This window comes from Bufo gargarizans, chromosome 3 (genome assembly GCF_014858855.1).
Source record: "Bufo gargarizans isolate SCDJY-AF-19 chromosome 3, ASM1485885v1, whole genome shotgun sequence".
Taxonomy (NCBI): domain Eukaryota; kingdom Metazoa; phylum Chordata; class Amphibia; order Anura; family Bufonidae; genus Bufo; species Bufo gargarizans.
In genome coordinates this window covers 309,010,701-309,025,663 of record NC_058082.1, presented here as the reverse complement: position 1 = coordinate 309,025,663, position 14,963 = coordinate 309,010,701, and the positions used below count along the sequence as shown (strand labels likewise).

Sequence of the window (14,963 nt, the reverse complement as noted above, 5' to 3'; positions counted from 1 at the left end):
CTTTCGCTTGGGTCAGCTGTTTACTGTCACAGCCTTGTCTCTGTGTAATTTGCTTGTAAAATATTCTCTGTAGCCATATTAACTTCCTTTTAGGTATTAATAGAAGCTAATCCACTCATTATATGAGTCAACCCCTCATCTCGACTAATATAACTTCATCCCAGGTGCTCAAGTGCTAATTTACGTCTTCAGTACTCATTATCCGGATGGGCTCCAAACTATACCTGTGCTCTAGTCCGCCGTCTTGCCATGCCGGGTTTGTATAATAGAAGTGGGATATAAGAGCCAGTTCCCTTCTTTTTTTTTTTTTTCCCTGTAAAAATGTATGAAATGAAGAGCTAAACCAAACCCCCAAAACACAAAGGAGGTCTGGACTTTGTCTGGCTCCGTCTGAATATTCACTTTGTTTTCATTCAGATAAACTGTTCTATTTTGGTCTGTGAAAAAGGAAATGTCTTGATTTGGTTGCCGGCTTTGAGAGCAGAATTCAATTTGCTGCCCTCTTTCTCCACAGCAGTAAATTTTTGTCACTTTACGTGTCTGTCTGAATTTGAGGAAAAGGATATCAAAGTTCTAGAAAACTTTTCTACGTTGTTAATAATGTGGCTGCGAACATGTCACGGAAAGGTTTGTCCTTGTGTTTTCACGCTATTTGCAGCACATCCTATTGTCTGCTGAGTCACTGCCCACCCCCACCTTCTGGTCGTTAAAGATTAGCCTGCAACGCTGTCATATATGAAGATCTTGTAGGTCCAAGTACATCAGTAGATAATGTCTTTTGGTTATTGCCATGCCATAAACAAGAAGGATTGTTCAGATAACGATAAAATAATGCAGCTCTGTTCACCACCTGGCTCCTACTTCCTGTGGCCACACAGATTGCAGGTCTAGTTCCTATTAAATGTTAGGTTTCTATGTAGGCCTACTTGGTCTAGTATTACTGGTATACACCTGTGGACCACAGTTAAACCTGATATCCAAGCAATGAGCTCTGCCCACCCAGGCTTTTATATGATGGTGTTCTGCCATAGAAATGCTTAGTCTTCTGGTGTCTACATTGTGCTAGGATCTGCCCACCTTTGAGCCCTATATTTGGCATATATGCCAAAAATGGCTCTTAGCATAAATACCAAATATATCCATTCACTTGATGGAGGCACAAAATGGTGCCCTTTTTGGCTGTCCAACACACAATATGTACTGCTCCATGTAACTGTTGTACACATACGTTGGAGCCTTCCATCGGAGGTATCCTGCTTGAAGACATCTAGCCGTTGACAGTCAGTGGCTATTGTCCGTGCAGAAGTTGACAGATGGGAACTGAAGGCCTGTGAAGAGTGTCAGGAAGCCGAGGCGAAGAATATAGATTCCTCACAGGTATTTCAGACTGGGATGCAAATGAGAAAAAAAATCTTGGACAACCTCTAAGCCTTCATATAGAAACAAATATTCTCACTTCTAAATCATTATGGGCCTGCTCCACAATACATGTTACTGTACCATGAAGGGGTCTGATAGTGGAGTGCACGAGATCATTACAATTATTACCCATAGGCATTACACTAAGGTAATCTTAAAGGCGTTACATATTGATGACCTGTCCTCTGGATAGGTAATCAATGTCAGATCGGTGGGAGTCCAATTTCAGGCAGTGGTGCTCATGTGAGCATTGCTTCCTGTTCGGGATTAGACTGCGCGTCGTCTCAGGCTCGTCTGTATAGTGCTCGTCCCGTTCAGGCCTGTTTACATATTCTGTGAACGCATATGACCTATTCTGAACATCTCTATAGGGCTCCATGCACCCAGTGTCTCGGAATATCCTCCACCGGTATATGCATATAAAAATGAATCACTTATACCAATAGGATAGTAGTCAGTGCATGATGTATACCACTGTATGTGGCTCTGCCTTAGTGGAAACCAAGTTGGCCATACACCTTAAATAGCTCTCTGGCCATCTTTTTTGAGAATCTAGTGTCCTTAGAAGAAATTCAGATTACTGCAAACATTACACCAATCAGTTTAGATTTGATGGCTGCTAATGAGGACACCATCACTTTCTTAATTTTTATTATACTCCATATAATACTTCATTTCAAATTTTATTTTTCTAGCATTTACACCACTTGGAACCGAACCTGAGTTCGGGTAATTGTTTTATACAGTCTAAATCAATTTCTAAAGTTATTGTGCGAAGTCTTGCGAGAATTCGCGAAGTAATAACTTCGGCTCATCGGAGCCAATACATTCTAATACTGTACGAAGCGCTTGCTCCGTACAGTATTGAAAGAAAGTTTTATGCAAATTGAATTTGGAGGTTTCATCCGAAGTCGATTCCCTCATCCCTACTCCAGATGTTGGCTAAAGAAATAGGAAATGCAAGACACACACGTGGTGTTTTTTATTTTATTTTTTCCCCTCTACTACTGGTGTTTTTGTAAATTTTTTTTTTTTTTTTTTTTTTTTTTTTTTTTTTTTTCGGACTGTACACGGAACCATCCATTTCAATGGATCCGGAAAAAAAAAAAGGAAGGTACATGTGCATTCCATTTCCGTATTTCTGTTCCACAAAAAAATAGAACCTATCCTATTTTATTGTACAGACAAGGATAGTACTGTTATATTAGGAACCAGCTGTTCTTTTCCGCAAAAGACGTCATCCGTATTTTTTGCAGATCCATTTTATGCAGACCGCAAAATACATACAGTCGTGTGCAAGAGGCCTAAAGATGGCATAAGCTTAGACTGGCTATCTAGATCTGCACCAGATGTATCACAGGGGCTCAGGCTGAATGCTAAATGACTCTTTATGTCAGAATCGTGGCACATCTTTTGCACAACCTCTTTTCTGTTAAGCTCTGTCCACTTTCCACAAAACCCTGTCCTCTTTTCGAGCTTGTCGGGAAGGGGGGGGGGGGGGGTGTATTGAAACCCTAAATGTGCTAAATTGTGCCACTGTGTATTTAAAAAAAAAAATAAAAAAAGTTGTTTTCTTTATGCCTTTTTTCCGGATTTTATTTATATAAAAAAAAAAAAAAAAAAAAAGTACAATGAACATAGTGGTATTTGTCCTGCCAAATCTCAGCATATTTGCCGAGAAGAGGACTGATCTCCACCAGAATCCATTGTAGTCCGGCTGGCGGGCATTCTGGTAATATCCAGACCCAGAGAGCTCCTCCGGCAGGCTGTTCTGTGCCAGAACTAATGCCGGCAGTGTGCAACAGACCTTAGCTTGGGTGTGCCAACAAATATTTAATGACCTTCTGCAGTACAATATGCTTTGGCCGTCTGGTTTCTTTACTGAAAGCTCTCCATTATGGCATCCATTTTTCTGGTCTGTTTCAAAAATGTAATGTTGTGTTGGTGTGAACAGTTTGAAACAAAAATGTAATTGGTGAAGCTTCAGTATTTAGTAGAACCTGACCGAGTGGCCCAAAAATGACGTTTATTAAATAAGTTTGTATTTGCTATAGCGATTGTGCATTATTAACCTAAATTATTGCTATTTGTGATTTGCTAGGGCACAGAGCACAGCGTGGCTAAAGGTTTTGTTGGTAATAGGGTGGAAAAACTTTAATATTGAAGGAATGCAAAGGTTAGGCCTCATGCACACAGCCGTGCCGTTTTTTGCGGTCCGCAAACCGCGGATCCGCCAAAAACGGAAGCCGCCCGTGATGCCTTCCGCAACCTTCGAAACGGAATGGGCGCCAGCAATATAAATGCCTATTCTTGTCCGCAAACCGCGGACAAGAATAGGACAGGTTATATTTTTTTTTCTTGTGCGGATTTCACCCTTTTCTAACGAATGGCAGGATCTGCGGAAAATCCACATCAAATCCGCACCAAAAATGCAACAAATGGTGCAGATTTGTGTGTGTGTGTGTGTGTGGGGTTTGGGTGCAGATTTTCTGCACACACCCTTGAAGTCAGGTCCGTTGTCAGACATGTGTTTCACCTCTCATTACATCACACTGGGTATGTAAGGTGTAAGGACAGAGGAGCAGATAACACAACAATGCTGTCATGAAGGTGTGAAGGAATGACTCCACTCCTCATTATCCTGTGACGCACTGTTTTTCTAATGAAACTGTTAAATTAAAACCATACACAGTTACTTGTTTTTCACTTCATGTCTGTGCAAACAATGAGTCTTGGGAGTGGTCAGACTTCCTCTGCCCCACAGCCGATGTCTGTCTACACGCTAAGAACCATTCTGCTATGGGAATAGGTGAACTGGCCTGTGTCATGTTATCCTGCCAAGGGCGTGGCGGGTGGGTAGTTATTACTGTTCACAGGGCAAGGCTTAGAAGGAACCAGCCTCCTCTTGCTGTGGTGCCAAACGTAGATGGCATGCAGAATGCTGATGTCTCTGTTCTAACAGCAAATGCCTAGTTCCCTGTCTGCCTCTCCCCGTTCAGTGCCGCGGTGGTGGGCCCTTTATTTTCTCTTTCTACCTGCTATCCATTGTCTTTCATTTTATCAGATCAAAGGCTTGTCGTCAGATTATCTAGCCATCTAGGGCAGGGGTAAACAAGCAACCCTTGCCTTCAGATAATTGGCATTAAACGGACACTAAACCTGGAAATGAAGGATAAGTCGCCAGGAGATGGTTTTGCCTCCACTATTGCAGTCTGCAGGATTTTCTGAGGGTTGGGTTCTCCTAAAGTGAATAGGGCTTAAAGGGGATGACCATTATAGGTCTATTTCTGGGAACAGCAGTTGAGGTGAGACTTTTTTTTTTTTTTTTTAAACCGGCACAGTCTATGTATGTTCCATGCTTGCTCCTCTCCGATCCCAAAATGGCTGCTCATGGAGGGTCATGTGACCAGTCTGTCCATCAGTGGCCTCCATTGACTAACACTGTGTGCACAGCATTGCACACGCGCTGTTCAGGGATCAGCAACCTTCAGCACTCCAGCTGCTGAGAAACTACAACTCCCAGCATGCAAGCTTACTTGGCTGTTCTTGTAACTCCCACAGAAGTGAAAGGAGGATTCTGGGATTTGTAGTTTCCGAACAGCTGTAGGTTGCTAATCCCTAGTTTCTAACCCCATGCACAGTGTTGGTCAATAGGGGCTACCTATGGATGGGACCGGTCACAGGACCCTGTATGTCAGTGGCCATTTTGGGACTAGACCAGCAGGCTGTAAGCAATAATGAGTGCCTTTAAGTGCAAAAATAAGTATGGAGGCCAGTTCTTTTATACTGTTTATGTCCTACTGCCAACAGGGCACCACGTTTGTGGGGAGGCTCCTTTTGCAGCCAGTTTTCTTAAAGCCTGACGTAATATATCAAATATTCCCAACAATATGACATTGTACATGATATTCACATTGGTATAGCCAAACGCATTGCATCCTAGCCACCTGCAAACTGGTAAGATGCAGTGTTGACTGTGACACGATGGGCCGGAGTAGTCCCTTTTTTGTCCCGTGGTATCAGTGACAATGGACTTTTCATTGCTTGTAGACGTGGGATTTCGTGATCTGCTCCACTAAAGCTCAGGCACCTCTAATAGAACATAGTTCAGATTTGAGCAATATGTGTTTTGCAGCACACTGCCTGTCTTTATGATCCCATTATCTTTTACTTGCCTGACTAGCCTTGCAAGTGTTAATATAATGCATTTAGTTCTTTCAAAGGAAATTAATCACTTCTAGAACAAAGCTTAGTAGCTGGAAAACTATGCAGACAAATCGTTCTGACCAGACCTCGAAACTTCCTGTACTGCCAAGTCTCCTCCGAAGATATTGAAATGGCTTGTTAACAAATGGACAAAAAAGGAATTGGGGGAAGTATGTGAATCATGAACGTAAACTTCTATGTCACAAGCTATAATGGGACGTGTGGGATATTTCTGCTCCATTAGAAGAGAGGGCTAGGTAAATGCAGTGTAAATTCAGATATTTGTGAGGTGGGTAGCTGCATTAAAATCCACTATTGCTTAAAAGGGTTTTCCAAGCTTCTGATATCGGATCGGTTGTGGCCCATCACTAGGGATCGTGCTGATCAGCTGTTTGAGGGGTCCGCCGCTCTATGGTGTGTGCCTTGGCAGCTTTCCATGCACAGTGCCATCCATTGGATAGTGGCCGTACTTGGTATTGCAGCTCAGCCTTTTCCACTTGATTGTAATGGAGTAGTGATGAGCAAAGCGAACTTCAGATCCTAGATCCAAAGTCGATTTGCTCAAAACTCTGGATTAAAGGTGTGGTCTCATCTCTCCGTAGGGTTGGGCGATATACCGGTATCACGATATACCGCGGTATTAAAAAAACGGCGATATGGCGATATCGCCGTTTCCTAAATATCGCGGTATTTCGTGATGTCATAGAAGCGGTCATGTTCGCTGACCGCTTCTAAATCCGCGGCCGCCCGCCCCAGCGTGAAGTACCGTACGGCACATTTACAGAGTACTTGCGGCGCTCTTATCCATTCGGCCGGCGTGAGGGAGGGAAGGAATACTGTGACTCGCATTCCCGGCACCCGACCTCTGAGAGGACTCTGTGATCCGCGCAATTAATCCCAGCGCGGTGATCACAGCGTCCTCTGAGGTCGGGTGCCGGGAATGTTCTTAAGTCCCTGCATTGGTGGCAGCAGTGGGCAGTTCCGATCAAAGCCCCAGCAGTGTAATGCTGGGGCTCCGATCGGTTACCATGGCAGCCAGGAAGCTACTGAAGCACTGGCTGCTATGGTATGTTAGTGAGCGGCATTATACTCACGTGCGCAGTGGCCGCCGGGCGCTTCTTTTTCTCATAGGTCTGTGCGGCGCATTGCTAATGCTATAAGCATTAGCAATGCGCCGCACAGACAGAAGAAGGAGCGCCCGGCGGCCACGGCGCACGTGAGTATAATGCTGCTTACTAACATACCATAGCAGCCAGGGTTTCAGTAGCTTCCTGGCTGCCATGGTAACCGATCGGAGCCCCAGCATTACACTGCTGGGACTCCGATCAGAACTACCCACTGCCACCAATGATGGGGGGATGACCCTGTGGCCTCCAATGATTAATACTGGGGAGGGAGGGGGGCCAACTGCCACCAATGATGGGAGGGGGACCCTGTGGCCAATAATACAATTAACGTCTCCTTGTGGCTGCCCGGCTGCCCCCATACAGTGTAACGTCTCCTTGTGGCTGCCCCCATACAGTGTAACGTCTCCTTGTGGCTGCCCCCATACAGTGTAACGTCTCCTTGTGGCTGCCCCCATACAGTGTAACGTCTCCTTGTGGCTGCCCCCATACAGTGTAACGTCTCCTTGTGGCTGCCCCCATACAGTGTAACGTCTCCTTGTGGCTGCCCCCATACAGTGTAACGTCTCCTTGTGGCTGCCCCCATACAGTGTAACGTCTCCTTGTGGCTGCCCCCATACAGTGTAACGTCTCCTTGTGGCTGCCCCCATACAGTGTAACGTCTCCTTGTGGCTGCCCCCATACAGTGTAATGTCTCCCTGTGGCTGCCTGGCTGCCCCCATACAGTGTAACGTCTCCTTGTGGCCCCAAGTGTTTTTTTCTTCTAAATGGGCATTTATCGCGATATATATCGTTATCGCGATAAATTTCTTAATATCGTTATCGTGGGTATATTTTTGATATCGTCCAACCCTATCTCTCCGTTACGAAGTCGAGATGAGACACAGTTTCGACCACCTCCAGGCCGGGAAACAACTCGTTGCCATGCATGAGAGCTACTGAAACAGCGTAGCACAAGTTGGGGAGACGGCATAGCTTACTGTTCTACACTGTCTCTGTAGGTCTTGTGCACGGCAATGAGATCTACTGAAACGGCAGAACGCCAGAGCGCTCTGCTGTTTTACGGCCTGGAGGTGGTCGTAACTGTGTTTTCGTGACTGCGAGATGAGGCAACCCCTTTAACGCTGTACGGCCTGCTATGAGGCAAAGCCAAAGTCTCGCGAGACTTCAGTGAATAACTTCGGTATGTGATTTTTATTTTTTAACTGGAAAACCACTTTAAAACTTGGATCCAATCTCTGCTTCGGTTCCGACTGGTACCTCGGAACCGAAGCAGAGTTTGGATCTAAGAATACACATACAATTTTGGCCAAGTGTATGAGAAAGCCGACTGGGAGGCAGAAGAGAGCTGCCGGCCGAACAATAATTTGGCCAACAGCTATTGAATGTGTATGGACAGCGTAAGGCCTGTATTAGACCTGCAGATAGTTGGGCAGATCGATGTTGTGTGTTTGTATGAACTCTTTTTAGCAGTGATCTGCCTGTGTAATACTGCCGCTAATTACCCAGTGAATGAGCAAACGCTTGTTCATCGGGTAATCGCAATTTTTAAGCAGGCTGAAAAATTATTGTTTGCTGGCGGAACATTGTGACGTCTAATCACGGCCCGCTGTCGGCAAACAATGATTCTCTACGGGGACAAGTGGTGGCATTAGCGTTCACTCCCCTGCATACTGTGGAGGAGATCATTGCATGTAATGGCATTTTGAAATCCAGCTGTCCAATCCTTCTCTCCACAACAGGGAGATTCAGGAGGTCCCCGTGTATATGTTAGATGGTTTGCAGCTTCAGCCAATATTAATATGTATGGCCAGCTTTAGCCATCATTCAGAATGTTTCAAATTCCCAAATACATGTCAAAATTCTGATAGGACTCAAAATGGCTTTAAGGGAATCTGTCAGCAGTTTTTTATGGTGTCCTAACTAAGGGCAACACAGTGACAAGTCTCCTTAGCAAAATGCTGGGCCTTTATTTATTAATTTTTTTTTTTTTAAGTTGTTCCAGCCATTTTGCCAAAATCTTGTGTTTAACAGCTCCAGTACATAATGATGAGTACCAAATATTCATGAGCTCCTGGCTTTCCTCACACACCTGCTGCTAATTCATCAGTCAGAGGCAGGTGGGCGGGGAGAGCCGTGAGCGCATTAATATGAGGACTCATTAGCTTGGGCTGGAGCTGTTAGGCCCCTTTCACACGGGGGTCCCGGATTTGCTCCGGAAGCGTTGTGTGTGACTGCGATTGCGTTGTTCAGTTTTTATCACGCGGGTGCAATGCATTTTGCACGCACGTGAAAAACGAAATGTGGTACCCAGACCCGAACCCAGACTACTTCACTGAAGTTCGAGTTTGGGTTAAGTGTTCTGTAACATGGTTATAAGGGAAAATAATAGCATTCTTAATACAGAATGCTTACTAAAATGTCGATTGAGGGGTTAAAAGATAAAAAATAAATTACCCCCCTTATACACTTGATCGCGCAGCCGACATGGTCTTCTTTCAGGACCTACAAAAGGAGCTTTGATGACGTAATCGTGCTCAACACGTGGTGACGTCAGCGCAGGTCCTGCTGAAGGAAGATAGAAGGATCACGTGGTGAGCGCGATTACGTCAAAGGTCCTTTTGCAGGTTCCGAAAGAAGACTATGCCGGCTGCGCGATCAAATGGATAAGGTGAGTTAATTTTATTTTATTTTTTTAACCCCTCAATCGACATTTTAGTAAGCATTCTGTATTAAAGAGGACCTTTCATCTGGCAAAACATTTGTGAACTAAGTGTCATGATCTGGATCTCACTGCACTTACTATTATCCCTGGGTGCCGCTCCGTTCTCCTGCTATGCCCTCCGGTATGTTCGGTCACTGGGTTATAGTAGGAGGAGACCTTGTTCTCCTGGGCGTCTTTTTCTCCCAGGCTGTGAGCTCTGCGCTGCGATTGGCCAGTGCTACAGCCTGGGAGAAAAAGACTTGCAGCAGAACAAGGGTAGTCTCCTCCTACTATAAACAAGCACTGCATTAGCACTTGCTTGCGATTTTTCTTGCAGCCTCATTCTGTTTTATGGGGCCTGCGTTGCGTGAAAAACGCAGAATATAGAACATGCTGTGATTATTTTTTTTATTTTTTTACGCAACACACAAGTGATGCATGAAAATTACCGCTCATCAGCACAGCCCCATTGAAAGTGCGGGTGCAATGTGTTCACCTCACACATTGCATCCGCGCAGAAAACTCGCCCGTGTGAAAGGGGCCTTAGGGTTTGAAAGTGAGGGCTGCAGAAAACTGCTGACAGATTCCCTTTAGGGTCCATTCACACGTCCGCAAAATGGATCCGCATCCGTTCCGCAATTTTGGGGAACGGGTGCAGACCCATTCATTTTCAATGGGGCTGGAATGTGCTGTCCGCATCCACATTTGCGGATCCGCACTTCCGCATCCGTGCTTCCGTTTCCGCAAAAAAATAGAACAAGTCCTATTCTTGTCCGCAATTTCGGACAAGAACAGGCATATTCTATTAGTGCCGGCAATGTGCGGAACGCACATTGCCGCTTTCCGTGTTTTGCGGATCCGTGGCTCCGTGTATCCGCAAAACACATTGCGGACGTGTGAATGGAGCCTTAGTGTTCTCTGATACTAATGGCACACTACTGTGATGCTGAACCATATTCTGACTTTGCATACCTGGACTTGTAGATCACAGCTTGGAAACAAAAGCCTATCTTCTCTAGACCATTTACTTCTAACATGCAGTGACTGGAAGAGGGGATGCGATATCTTTAGATGACTCACATGTTATATATGAATTACTTCCACATCTCCACCCTCTTATTCAATGGATCTGAACTGATTGTGACACAAAGTTATGAAATATGGGAGTAAAAGAGTGACCCAGACGTCAGTAGGTAGAGAAGGAGACTCCTCTTGCCTGCTATGAGGTAATAGGTTCTGCCTTGAAGTTCAAATGTGGTCAACGTTACTGCAGCAGTGCTGTGACACTGGTGTTTTAAGGGCCGCCTTGTTGAAAATGTCTGTTCGTGGCATCAGATCTTCTTGGTGCTAATGTATAGGATGGGGGCTAAATGTATGCAGTTCCGAGTATTAGGATATTGGGCTGCTCCCTATGTCTTACCACACAAAACATTTGGGAAGCAGTTTTATTTCTGGACACTTGGACCTAAAGCAAAATTATCTTAATTTAGGCTGTTTAAATAAAAAATCAGGTTTTAAGTTGGTATTTGGCCTCCTATATACATGTAAGTGTAAAAGGAAAATAAGTTTTGTAGGACCATAATGCACTGGTGTACATGAGCTACGTTCGGCCATTATTTTATTCTACCAGACTGTTTCGAGCAGTGCACATATTCTGCTTGTCTGCACAAACCAATTGCGTGGTAGTGGCGAATATAGTGTTAGGCAGGATACTTTTCGTTAATAAAGTAAATAATTACAAGTGGTGTTCTCATTTAAAACAGAGTCCGTCGAAGAAATTGGGAGAGAGTGCAAAATGGCCTTCATATATTTTTTGTAAAAAAAATTAAAATAAAATAAATGTGGCATAAGACTGAATGCTGCAAACACCGTTATTCAGTTTTGAAGCCAAAACGTATGCAAGTAAAACGGCGTCTCATAAGAGTAGTAAATGCTGAGGCCGTTTTTGGACAGGATAAAATTCTAGATGGAAAAGTTCCCGCATTGCATCTTTTTCATTTGCGAAGAAACGTAACCTATTTAAGGCGAGTTTAGATGGGAAGATGGAGCCGCCAGTTGTCAGGATGGAAGGGTTCCTTCCCGCTGCTCGCTCAGTGAAGGAGACCACTGCATTTACATGCAGCGATCTCCTTCACAGTATGAGGACGAGGGATCGCTCTTGCGATCTCTCGTCCTCATACAGAAGCATTGTTTATGGGCAGCAGATCGCTGTTTAGGCAGCACGATCTGCTTCCCAGAAATGATGATTGGTGGTGACAACAACAGGATCACCCCATGAACGAGCGTTTTGCTTCTTTATCAGGTTTTTTTAATTCTGTTTCCTGAACATGATTATGGAGTCGCCATCATTCCTGAACTGTTCTTAACAGCACTTAGAGGTATACTTCGTAGCAGCCACCATGGGCTATAGATTCAATGACTTAGGCCTAGCTCACACGATCATAATTTTTTTTTTTGCGAGTGTACGGGACGTTTTTTTGGTGTTCCGTATACAGTCCGTATATGTAACCATTCATTTCAATGGTTCCACATTAAAAACGGAATGTGTTCCGTAAGCATTCCGTTTCCGTTCCGTTGAAAGATAGAACATGTCCTATTATTGCCCGCAAATCACGTTCCGTGGCTCCATTCAAGTCAATGGGTCTGCAAAAAAAACTGAACACATACGGAAATGCATCTGTATGTCTTCCATATCCGTTCCGTTTTTGCGGAACCATCTATTGAAAATGTTATGCCCAGCCCAATTTTTGCTATGTAATTACTGTATACTGTATATGCCATACTGAAAAAGGAACGGAAAAACTGAACTGAAACGGAAACACAACGGAACTCAAACGGAACAACGGATCCGTGAAAAACAGACCGTAAAAAACTATAAAAGCCATACGTTCGTGTGAATATGGGAGAGTTTTCTAAACATGCTCTGTGACCCGTGCGTTCCCTGCTGGCAATCGCCTGCCTGCTTGCTGAGGAGACAGCTGTTATTACATGCAGCGATCTCCTCAGCAACATGGGGAGGAGTGATTGCTATGCCATTGCTCATCCCCATACTGTACAGTGGTTTGCCAGCGACAGATCATAATTAGACAGCACAATCTGTCGCCGGCGAATCCTGATCTTTCAGCATGCTGAATGATCTGGATTGCCCGATGAACGACCTTTTGCTCATTCATTGTGCAGTCGGCGGCAGTATTGCACTGCAAGATTTCTAACAAGCGTTCATACAAATCTGCCCGTCTAAGAGTACTTTCACACTAGCGTCGCTGGATTCCGGTAGGCAGTTCTGTCCGGCAATCTGTATGCAAACGATACCATTTGTAGACTGATCCGGATGCGGATCCATCTCACAAATGTATTGCAATACCGGATCCGTCTCTCTGGTTGTCATCCCGAAAAAACGGATCCCGTATTTATCTTTTTCACACTTTTAAAGGTCTGCACATGTGTAGACCACAACACCAAATCCGTTTTCAGAACATTTAGGGCTAGATCCGGCATTAATGCATTTCAATGTAAAAAAAAATGCCAGATCTGGTATTTCGGCAAGTGTTCCGGAATTTTGGACAGAGAAAAAACTGCAGCATGCTGCGGTATTTTCTTCATCCAAAAACCGTACAGTGACTCTCCATTCAGAATGCATTAGGATAAAACTGGTATTGAGCCTCTAGGACGGAACTCGACACCGGAAAAGAATAACGCTAGTGCGAAAGTACCCTAGTGCACCCTGTACTGATGGGGAACTTAGATTGTGAGCCCCACTAGGGGCAGTGAGGGATGATGTCTGTAAAGCGCTGAGGAATGTGTCAATGCTATATAAGTGAGTGAGTAAAATAAATTCTCCTGGTCAGTACAGTTACAGATTCGTTTTTTTCTTAAGTTTTAATACTTTGGAAAAAATCTAGTTTTTTTTTTTTTTTTCTTTGCATCTCCATATTCTGACCCCTATAACTTTTCATATTTACGTCTTTGGTGTTGTGTGAGGGCTTATTTATTGCGGAGTGATCTGCAATTTGTATTGATGCCATTTTGCAGTGTGTGGAGGTGAAGCAACAAAAAAAATGGCAAATTTTTTTGCCATTAACTGCGTTCACTGTACAGGTTAAATACATCTATATTTTAATAGTTCAAGCACTTTGGGACATGGTGATGCATATCATGTGTTTTGTTTTTTTTTTTATATGGGGGAAGAAGGGAGGGCTCCGTAAGAACTTCACTGTGGCAAGCCTCAGATCCTGCCATAGTAACTAAACGGCTCCCCCGATCTCAGTGCAGAGGGAGCCATTGGGGCAGCACCTTTAATGTAAGACCTTAAAGATACCATGGTCGCAATTGAGTAGTTAAAGTCTGTAATCGGCTGCTGGGAGGGTAATATATTGAAAGTCCCTACATCTGCTGTAAATGTATGTCAAGTGTTAGAAAGGGGTTAAATAATAGTTTTTTTTTTTTTCTAATGACACAATTTTGAACTGTATGGTCTCAGTGAAACACGAATGACACATGGAGAGCAAAAAATGAACGCACAGATGTAATCCGTGATAAGATGGTCAGTGATTCATCGTGGACATGTGAATGCGGCTTTAGAGTACAAAAAGGAGGGGCCAAACAAGTGTGCGGAAGATTGCCTCCTAACATGTAGAATGGATCTATGTGGGATGTTTGATGCAAGTGTTCAACCCTTCTTTTGTTTTAAAGGGGTTGTCCATCCCCAAGTTCCCATCAGTTATTGTCCATAAAGTGTTTACAAGAAAGGAAAGCTGCTCGCCAGCACTGAGGGTCCCAAACTTGCTGCTTCTGCTTCCCTGTGGCCCTGAAATGTGACCTCAACAGTGACTTGTTCCTAAGCGGATCATGACTGCTAAAGAAACAGAAGCGCCATCACCGGACATCACACTTCTGGTCCCGGGAGGTTGTGTGTGCTATTTAACGAGATTAAAAATATTGGCACCAGTTGCAATAATGCCTGTACAGGCAACTTTACTCTTTACAAAAAGTCCCAAGCATATTTCTACGCAGGGCGGGCTGTGTTCAGACCCTGCCCACACCATTAATCCTGGTGCAGGCGGCAGGCACCCTGATACAGCTCTCTGGATCACTGCAGAAGCCCAACACAGAAGCTGAATTCCTGCTGTAATGGTCAGCATTAATGCCAAGGCCAGTTGCTTAACTCCCTAGATGCTGTGGTCAGTAGTGACTGCGGCATCTAGGCAATTAGATAGAGAGGACTTCCTCTGCCACCATTAGCCATGGCAGCCGGGGGCCTAACAGCCCCCATGCCTGATATTAGTGTATGTCTGTTAGACTGCCCAGCAGACACAGCTTAACACACTGCCTGTCACTGTTACAATCCTAGGCATAATGCATTGTTATGCAAGGTAAACCACTGCATTATAAAAGCAATCCTCCCTAGTGAGAGTTAAAAAAAAAATAAGGGTAAATAATTTATTTTATTTTTTTATATAAAAAAAAAACTTTTTGGGTGAAAATCATTTTGTATTGTGAAAGTGGTAAAA

The 14,963-nt window shown here is 44.2% G+C and overlaps 1 protein-coding gene across 1 annotated transcript in view; it reads left to right on the top strand.

Moving 5' to 3' along the window:
- The window catches only part of LUZP1 (leucine zipper protein 1), an 89,622-nt gene that overhangs the window by 43,658 nt on the left and 31,001 nt on the right, over nt 1-14,963 (top strand). The window lies entirely within an intron of this gene.